Below are 7,500 nucleotides of genomic sequence, written 5' to 3'. Positions count from 1 at the left end.
AAATCCGCGTCATGTCGCCCCAATAGATTTGTTGGGCTCTAAATGACGTGACGCGATCAAATGCCTCACACGCCTAACATTGGCGAGGTGTTATGCCTGAGGCGCGCCATTCTTTCCGCTGTTTGATAGGCGATGTTTTACGTAACGTCGACTTTTGAGAGGTGTGAACCGTGTGATGCGATTGTCTTATGATCTGTTAGTGTATTTTCATTGTGTATCCTATAGCGTGTGCGTGATAATCTCTATAATCTGCCTATTATATTTATGTATTTAGATGTACTGGTCATTTAAAATTTACATTTTGTTTTGGATATATATTTTATAAGTGGGAACCTTATAAGTTTTCTTTTGCCTATGCAGTCGACCATTATTATCATCATCATTATCATTATTATTATTATTATTAATTGCTAACCTACAACCCTAGTTAGAAAAGCAGGATGCTATAAGCCCAAAGGCTCCAACAGGAAAAAATAGCCCAGTGAGGAAAGGAAATAAGGAAATAAACTACAAGAGAAGTTTGAGAACATTAACAACATTAAAACAAATCTTTCATATATAAACTTTAAAAAGCTACTGATATAATACAAACAGAAGCCAGCATTCAAACAAAGCATATTGGAAAGATCAGTCGCCCATTTTCTATTTCCCTTTCGTCGAAATTCTCTTTCTATTTCTTTCGAAATGAAAGTGACTAATTTTTAGGAAGTTCGGCTCCGTCCTTGTGGGAGTAAACACAAAAAGACTCAGTGTTCCAGTAATGTTCCAGTTCGGGAGTGAGGTAATCCCATTCATTAACAATCGCCTGATAACGGATACGGCTTAGTAAGAATTTATTAGCAACGTAATTTTATCCTTTGATAAACTCCGTTCGTTTCCTCCCAAATTGCGAAACACCATTGTTTCTCTTATTAAAAAATCTAGTTCATTTCACAATGCAATTTAGTTTTGTATACCAAGTATGTGTTTTAAAAGCCTGTGGCATTCTTCATGCACGACTGCTATGGAGTTTTGGAATGTCGTTTCTTACTGGTGTGAAATTTCTCTCTCTCTCTTTTTTTTAACATTAGTGATTTTCAAAAGAATGAGAGAGCAGGTATCATAATTAATGAAAAGGAAAAAATGAAATAGCGAGTTTGACGTTTCTTGAACATAATTGTTTCATAGAAGTCTGACCTTAAAATGCAACGTAGGAACATTACGAAAATTAATGAGTAATCGATTTTAATGATAATTAGGTCTTTGCTTTTTGTCTAAGTAAACCTTCAACGGATTTCAATAGAAACATTTCATTTCAACATAGCATAGACATACACACATGCGTACACATACATATCATTCACTGTTTAAAACAACCTAATTTTAATCGGAAATTCTCCGTAAAAAAAATACTGTTCTCAGCCGTATTTCAGGAAAATACAGGAGGCCGTAATTTTACCATACTTTGTTATTATATTTTACGGGTTGATGGCCGTAATATAACTCCTTTCCGTCAATATATAAGTTTTTAAATCGGTAAAAATCCTGGAATAAATGTAGCCAGGCATTTACCGTTTTTTATGCAAATTTTTAACAGCGTTATTATTACTAGCTAACCTACAACCTTGTTAGAACAGCAGGATGGCTCTCGCAGGGAAAATAGCCCAGTGAGGAAAGGAAATAAACTATATATGAGAAGTAATGAATAAAGAAATAAAATATCCTAAGATCAGTAACCACATGCATAACGAACTAACTGATCGACGGTACCAGAGATCAATATCGAGATGGGGAAAGGAATTTAATAGACAGTAAACTTCTATCCAACAAATTAAGATGAGTGTCCGCAACTGAAGACCAGATAGGAGAACAATATATAAAAACAATGTAGAAAGAAAACATTGAAAAAAATTTTTCAGGATAGACTCTTAACAGATTTTCTCAATAAGCCATTTTTGTGCAATTGAAGAGGATACAGATCAAAAGTGCTTCTCAAAAGTAAATTTGCAATGAAGAATCACACTTAGAATTTTAAATGAATGATACATGGTTAAAGATATGACACTGCAAAGATCTGGATGTTGAGCCACTGTCCTCCTCGACGTACTTATTATCTATACTTTGAGTTTTGTTTAGGGTTAAATTCATATCCCGTAATTTCCACCAAACACCAATTCTAGCTAGATCTCTATTAAGGCATCCAGTAGCCATAAATCTACATTCAGGAGTGGCAATTTATGCAAAAAGAGTAGCGTTATCTGCATATGAAATGAGCTTAGTTTCTAGCACAAACTGTACTATGAATAAATAGTATGACAAATAATGGGCAGAGAACATCATTCTTTACAATGCTGTTCTACTCATTTGTCGTCTTGTATATAATTGAGCTTATGTTTGCTAATTTATCTTTAATATTAATTTCTTATTCAATTGGCACAATTATCATATTTTCCCCCAAATGACCAGCTGATTCCATACATGCTTGCTTGGCTCACATACTACTTACCTACTAGTAGTTTGTATATTTTACCAATAATGATAATCTCCCCTATATAATGAACAGCAAGTGTGTGGATATATATATATATATATATATATATATATATATATATATATGTATATACATACATATATATACAATATATATATATATACATACATTCATACATACATATATATATATACATATATATATATATATATATATATATATATATATATATATATATATATATATATATATATATATATCTTTCTTTCCAGTCATACTGAGCGAATTGCCAAACGTGTGACTACTCGGCATTTCTCCGTCCGTAGGAGTGAGAGGGGTTACCCCAAGAGGTACACTCAGAGACGACAATCTCCCACAAATTACCGAAACTGCCGTGTTGTAGTTAGGAAATGGGAAGTTGGTGAGAGGGGTTGAAGCTTTGTGCGTGTGCGTATCTATCTATCTATTTAGCAGTAATTTTTGACAGGTCGCGTACACTAGCAACAAAAATATTTGAAGCCAACAGCGCCAACACAAGAGGAACAACACCTATAGTGACAAGAGCCGTCCTTGTTTACGTGTGACGGAAAGGCCCTGTGTTAATTACCAAGTACGCCTCGCCTAGTGCGTCATGCCCTAATAGAAATGTAAGTTATACCGTCACAGATGTAGTCCAGTTATCCTACGGACCTACGCTAATAAGGTTACATTGTATAGCACATTCTAAGGATCATCTTTTCCCCCATTATTTTCTTAAACATCAATTATATACTAGATTCGTTGATAGGCCTAACATATTGAATCTTTACCGAAGCCTACTGAAAGTTCCCAGTTATCTTTAGAAAGTTTAAAGGTTACTCGTGAGTGGCGGAGGCAAGGGACAAGACAATAATTGTCCTAGATTAATGTTCAAGCCCTAATCGGCTTAACTAGGGACCAGGGAGGACAGCTGGCAAATCCGTTATAGCGGACCAGGGTTTAAACTTGAGCATGTGGGCATTACCTTAAATGCTGCTGCTTTTTAACTTAGATTACCATGAAAATTTTCAAATTTCTTTAGGTTTGAAGCTAGTAAAACCGAAATTACCTTAAAAATATCACTACCTTTAAAAAATTACATTGAAACCATGCAAATTTCCTCAAACTAAGATAATTACCTTAAAAGTTTAAACTCTGCGCTGACCAAGGGGTTCCATGGACGCCTAACGCAAGGACCGTGAGGTAAGAGACAATTCTGGAAATCTGGACCCATTTAGTTCTCGAAACTCCCGGGTTTGAGCAGGGCTTGCTCTCCCGACCCACAACTTAGGAGTCAGTGATATTTACAAGCATACTTCCATAACCTTTTAAACATATTGGTGTAGTCAGTAAATATATCTAAGAGATGTTTGATAATAAATTCGTTATTGTGTACTTAACTTGAATGTCTTGATTGATGGTAATGCCAGTATATACCTACGGCAGCAAAATTCAGTTAATATTACACAGCAAGCAATTAATAAATGCCGAATAAAAACAAATATATATATATATATATATATATATATATATATATATATATATATATATATATATATATATATATATATATATATATATAAAACAGCTTTTGTTCGCTTTCTCTAATCTCAATCAAAAACTTCAGACTTTTTTCTTTAAATCGCACAAGAATAGCTCAGTCAAGGAGGGACAGTGACATTGCCCTAGAGACTGACCATATACCCATATTATCATTATTATTATTATTAGTATTATAATTACTAGCTAAGCTACAACCCTAGTTGGAAAAGCAATATGCTATAAGCCCTAGGGCCCCAACAGGAAAAGTAGCCCAATGAAGAAAGGAAATGAATAAACGATATAAGAAGTAATGAAAAATTAAAATTAAATATTCTAAATACATTAACAACATTTGATGTGTAAGCTATAAAAGGACTTATGTCAGCCTGTTCAACATAAAAACATTTGCTGGGAGTTTGAACTTTTGAACTTGGCCCCACTCCATCAAATTAGGACTAAGGAGGACCAGGCAATGGCTACTGATGACTTATCAGGAGGTAGACTTATAAAATCCCCCCCCCCATCCCTAACTCACAAGGACAGTAAGATTGCAGACACTGCAAGAAATTATCGAGCTTGAGCGGGACTACAACTCCCGTCCAGCAGATTCCTAAGCAGAGATGTTTCCAATAGGCTATCACAACTACAACTTCGTACTGATTTCATTCAGAAACTTTAACAATACTATGATGCTTTGAATCTATAAAAAATTGAAATTTAGAATCTCTGCTATTTCTTAATTGCTGGATGTGTTAATGCAGTTCAATCTAGCATTAGGCCTATGAAAATTAGGTTAATGTTTACTTATGAATTTATATTTGATTGATTTTAACACATTCGGCAAGTTTATTACATTTAAAATTAGAAATATTAAAAAAATCGAATATATTAAAAAAAATAGATTCGTTTTATATACTTATCAATATCATTTCAGAAAAAAAATATTTTGTATTTATCTTATAGTCGCAAATTAATTCGTATCATATTAGACATTTTTAACATATATGCCCAATATAGTATTAATATCATGTCTTGTAACTATTTATACCGACACACACACACACACACACACACACACACACACACACACACACACACGTCGACAATGAGTAACTTCGAAAAAAATATACAAATAAAAGAAATAATAATCTTCAGCCAAATATCCGATTTCTGATGAATTAATTTCCAAACGGGAATAATTTATCCCCTTTTTTTAGATGTAGACATATTGATGTTATTAAAAGCCTATAACATATAATCTTATCTATGTGTGGATTATCCACTAAAGAAGTTCAAGTAATAAAGAACTATTTCGAATGGGAAAAAAAAAGTTAATTAACCCCTTTCTTTGACAGTTTACATAAATGCCTTTGATAAAGAGGAAACGTGAATATTGCAGGTGTGTATAAATCTTGAATAACAATAATAATAATAATAATAATAATAATAATAATAATAATAATAATAATAATAATAATAATAATAATAATAATAATAATAATAATAATATCGCCATAGGGCGAGTCCCATCGCACATACTCTAAGTACAGTCATATTATGAGGACAAACACTGTAAATTATCTATCTATCTATCTATATATATATATATATATATATATATATATATATATATATATATATATATATATATATATATATATATTCTTTTTATTGTGGAAGCCATAGTCTCAGTTTTTAGACTGAATTGTCATTATATCAATATTATCATTGGGGGAAATAACCATACAGTCACGTATGAAATATAATAAAATTTTTACTTAGCTTTGGGGTTGAACCCAGGACTCTTCATTTGAGGAAGCATTGTCCTGGGTTTGATTATTATTAAAATTTAGAAAGAGAGGAAGGTCTTAAAATATACTTATTAAACTTCCTCAAAGTAGCACATAACCATATTTCTGTAATTAAGAGATTTAATTGATAAATTTTCCCCCCTCAAATGAAAAAAAAATTACAAATAATTTAATCTTTAATAAATGTAGTTTAAAGGGAAGTTTTAAAGATTTTAAGTGAGAAATTAACAGAACTCGCTTTTCCAACTAGGATTGTAGCTTAGTAAGTAGTAGTAATAATAATAATAATAATAATAATAATAATAATAATAATAATAAAAGAACTTATGAGTTTAATAAACCGATAGTTTTACTCAGTGTAGGTCTACAGAACGAGTAACGGTATGTGGAGCATATCTTATCAAGTAAATTAAACTAATAGATCAACTACCGCCATACCCAGAATAAAATCACCTTTAAAATTAAATTTTAATAAGTGAATCAGCTTCACGTAAAGGAGATTTCCATTACAGGTCATTGTTACAAGATAAACGACGAAGCAGTGAAGCCGAGAGAGGAAAGTGTGGGAGTCATGACGTCAGGAACTCATTAGACATTACCGTAAGGTTCGTCATAAATCTTCGATAATACAGAATCAATTCCAACAATTTGTCGATGTCTAATTATTTACAAAGAATGAAGGCAGGCTAGAATAAACTGCCGTTGATAAGGATTAGGAACAGTCACCATACAATTAGTACTATATCTAGTAGGCCTATAGGAATTGCTCCCAACGGTCTGTCCTACTTCATTTCCTAAAAATGGAGAGAGAGAGAGAGAGAGAGAGAGAGAGAGAGAGAGAGAGAGAGAGAGAGAGAGAGAGAGAGAGAGAGATTATTATATTGAATGTTTGGAAATCGAATTACATGGGTGCTGGGGCCAGGGAGACCATTATGGGAGGGAGCGGAGCAATTACATTATAAAGTAACAATTAAAAGAGGTTGGACTGCAAGATGGAAGAAAAGAAACAGGAGCGGTGGTAAGTGCAGCTGGGTCAATGATGGGACGCTTAGGTAGGCCTAAAGAATCCTGGTTCCCAATCAGGAAATTCACAGCAGAAATTATGATGCAAAACTAATATTAAATTTGGATTTGAATATTGCAAGGATTCAAGTCCGAAATAGGTCTAGCTTAATCAATTTCCTTTCATTGATTACGAATATTTTCTTAATAAAGTTGCTTGCAATGAGATTTTAAGTTAAAATCTGAAAATATACGAATTTGCTGTCAACCATTCTAATCTACACTCCTGACATGTTTGTTATAAAATTTGCCAAGCGGTTGTGTGAAAAATGGGCACAAAAATATTTCGGACGCACGAAGTAGGGAAATCATATCTCAAATAGGTAAATAATTATAGGAAAATAATTTTTGCCTAAACCAACGCTATAAATACTCTTTTCTAAATAATTAAAATTTAACTAGATTAATTTCTATTGTGCAAATTATTTCTCAATTATAGCATCAAGTTACTAGCTAAATTTACTCTATATAATAGCACAAAAGACTGGAACAAAAAACATGTTATTCTGCCTGGCTTACATACATACAGCATATTCACGAAGGAAAGATAAAAACATAGTCTATTAGAACAACAGACAATACAGTACAGGAAAATCC

The 7,500-nt window shown here is 32.7% G+C and overlaps 1 protein-coding gene across 1 annotated transcript in view; it reads right to left on the bottom strand.

Moving 5' to 3' along the window:
• Positions 1 to 7,500, bottom strand: part of LOC137651221 (uncharacterized) — a 78,769-nt gene that overhangs the window by 70,905 nt on the left and 364 nt on the right. The gene's annotated exons all lie outside the window — the stretch shown is intronic.

This window comes from Palaemon carinicauda, chromosome 12 (assembly GCF_036898095.1).
Source record: "Palaemon carinicauda isolate YSFRI2023 chromosome 12, ASM3689809v2, whole genome shotgun sequence".
Taxonomy (NCBI): Eukaryota; Metazoa; Arthropoda; class Malacostraca; order Decapoda; family Palaemonidae; genus Palaemon; species Palaemon carinicauda.
This window is presented reverse-complemented; position numbering and strand designations above follow the sequence as displayed.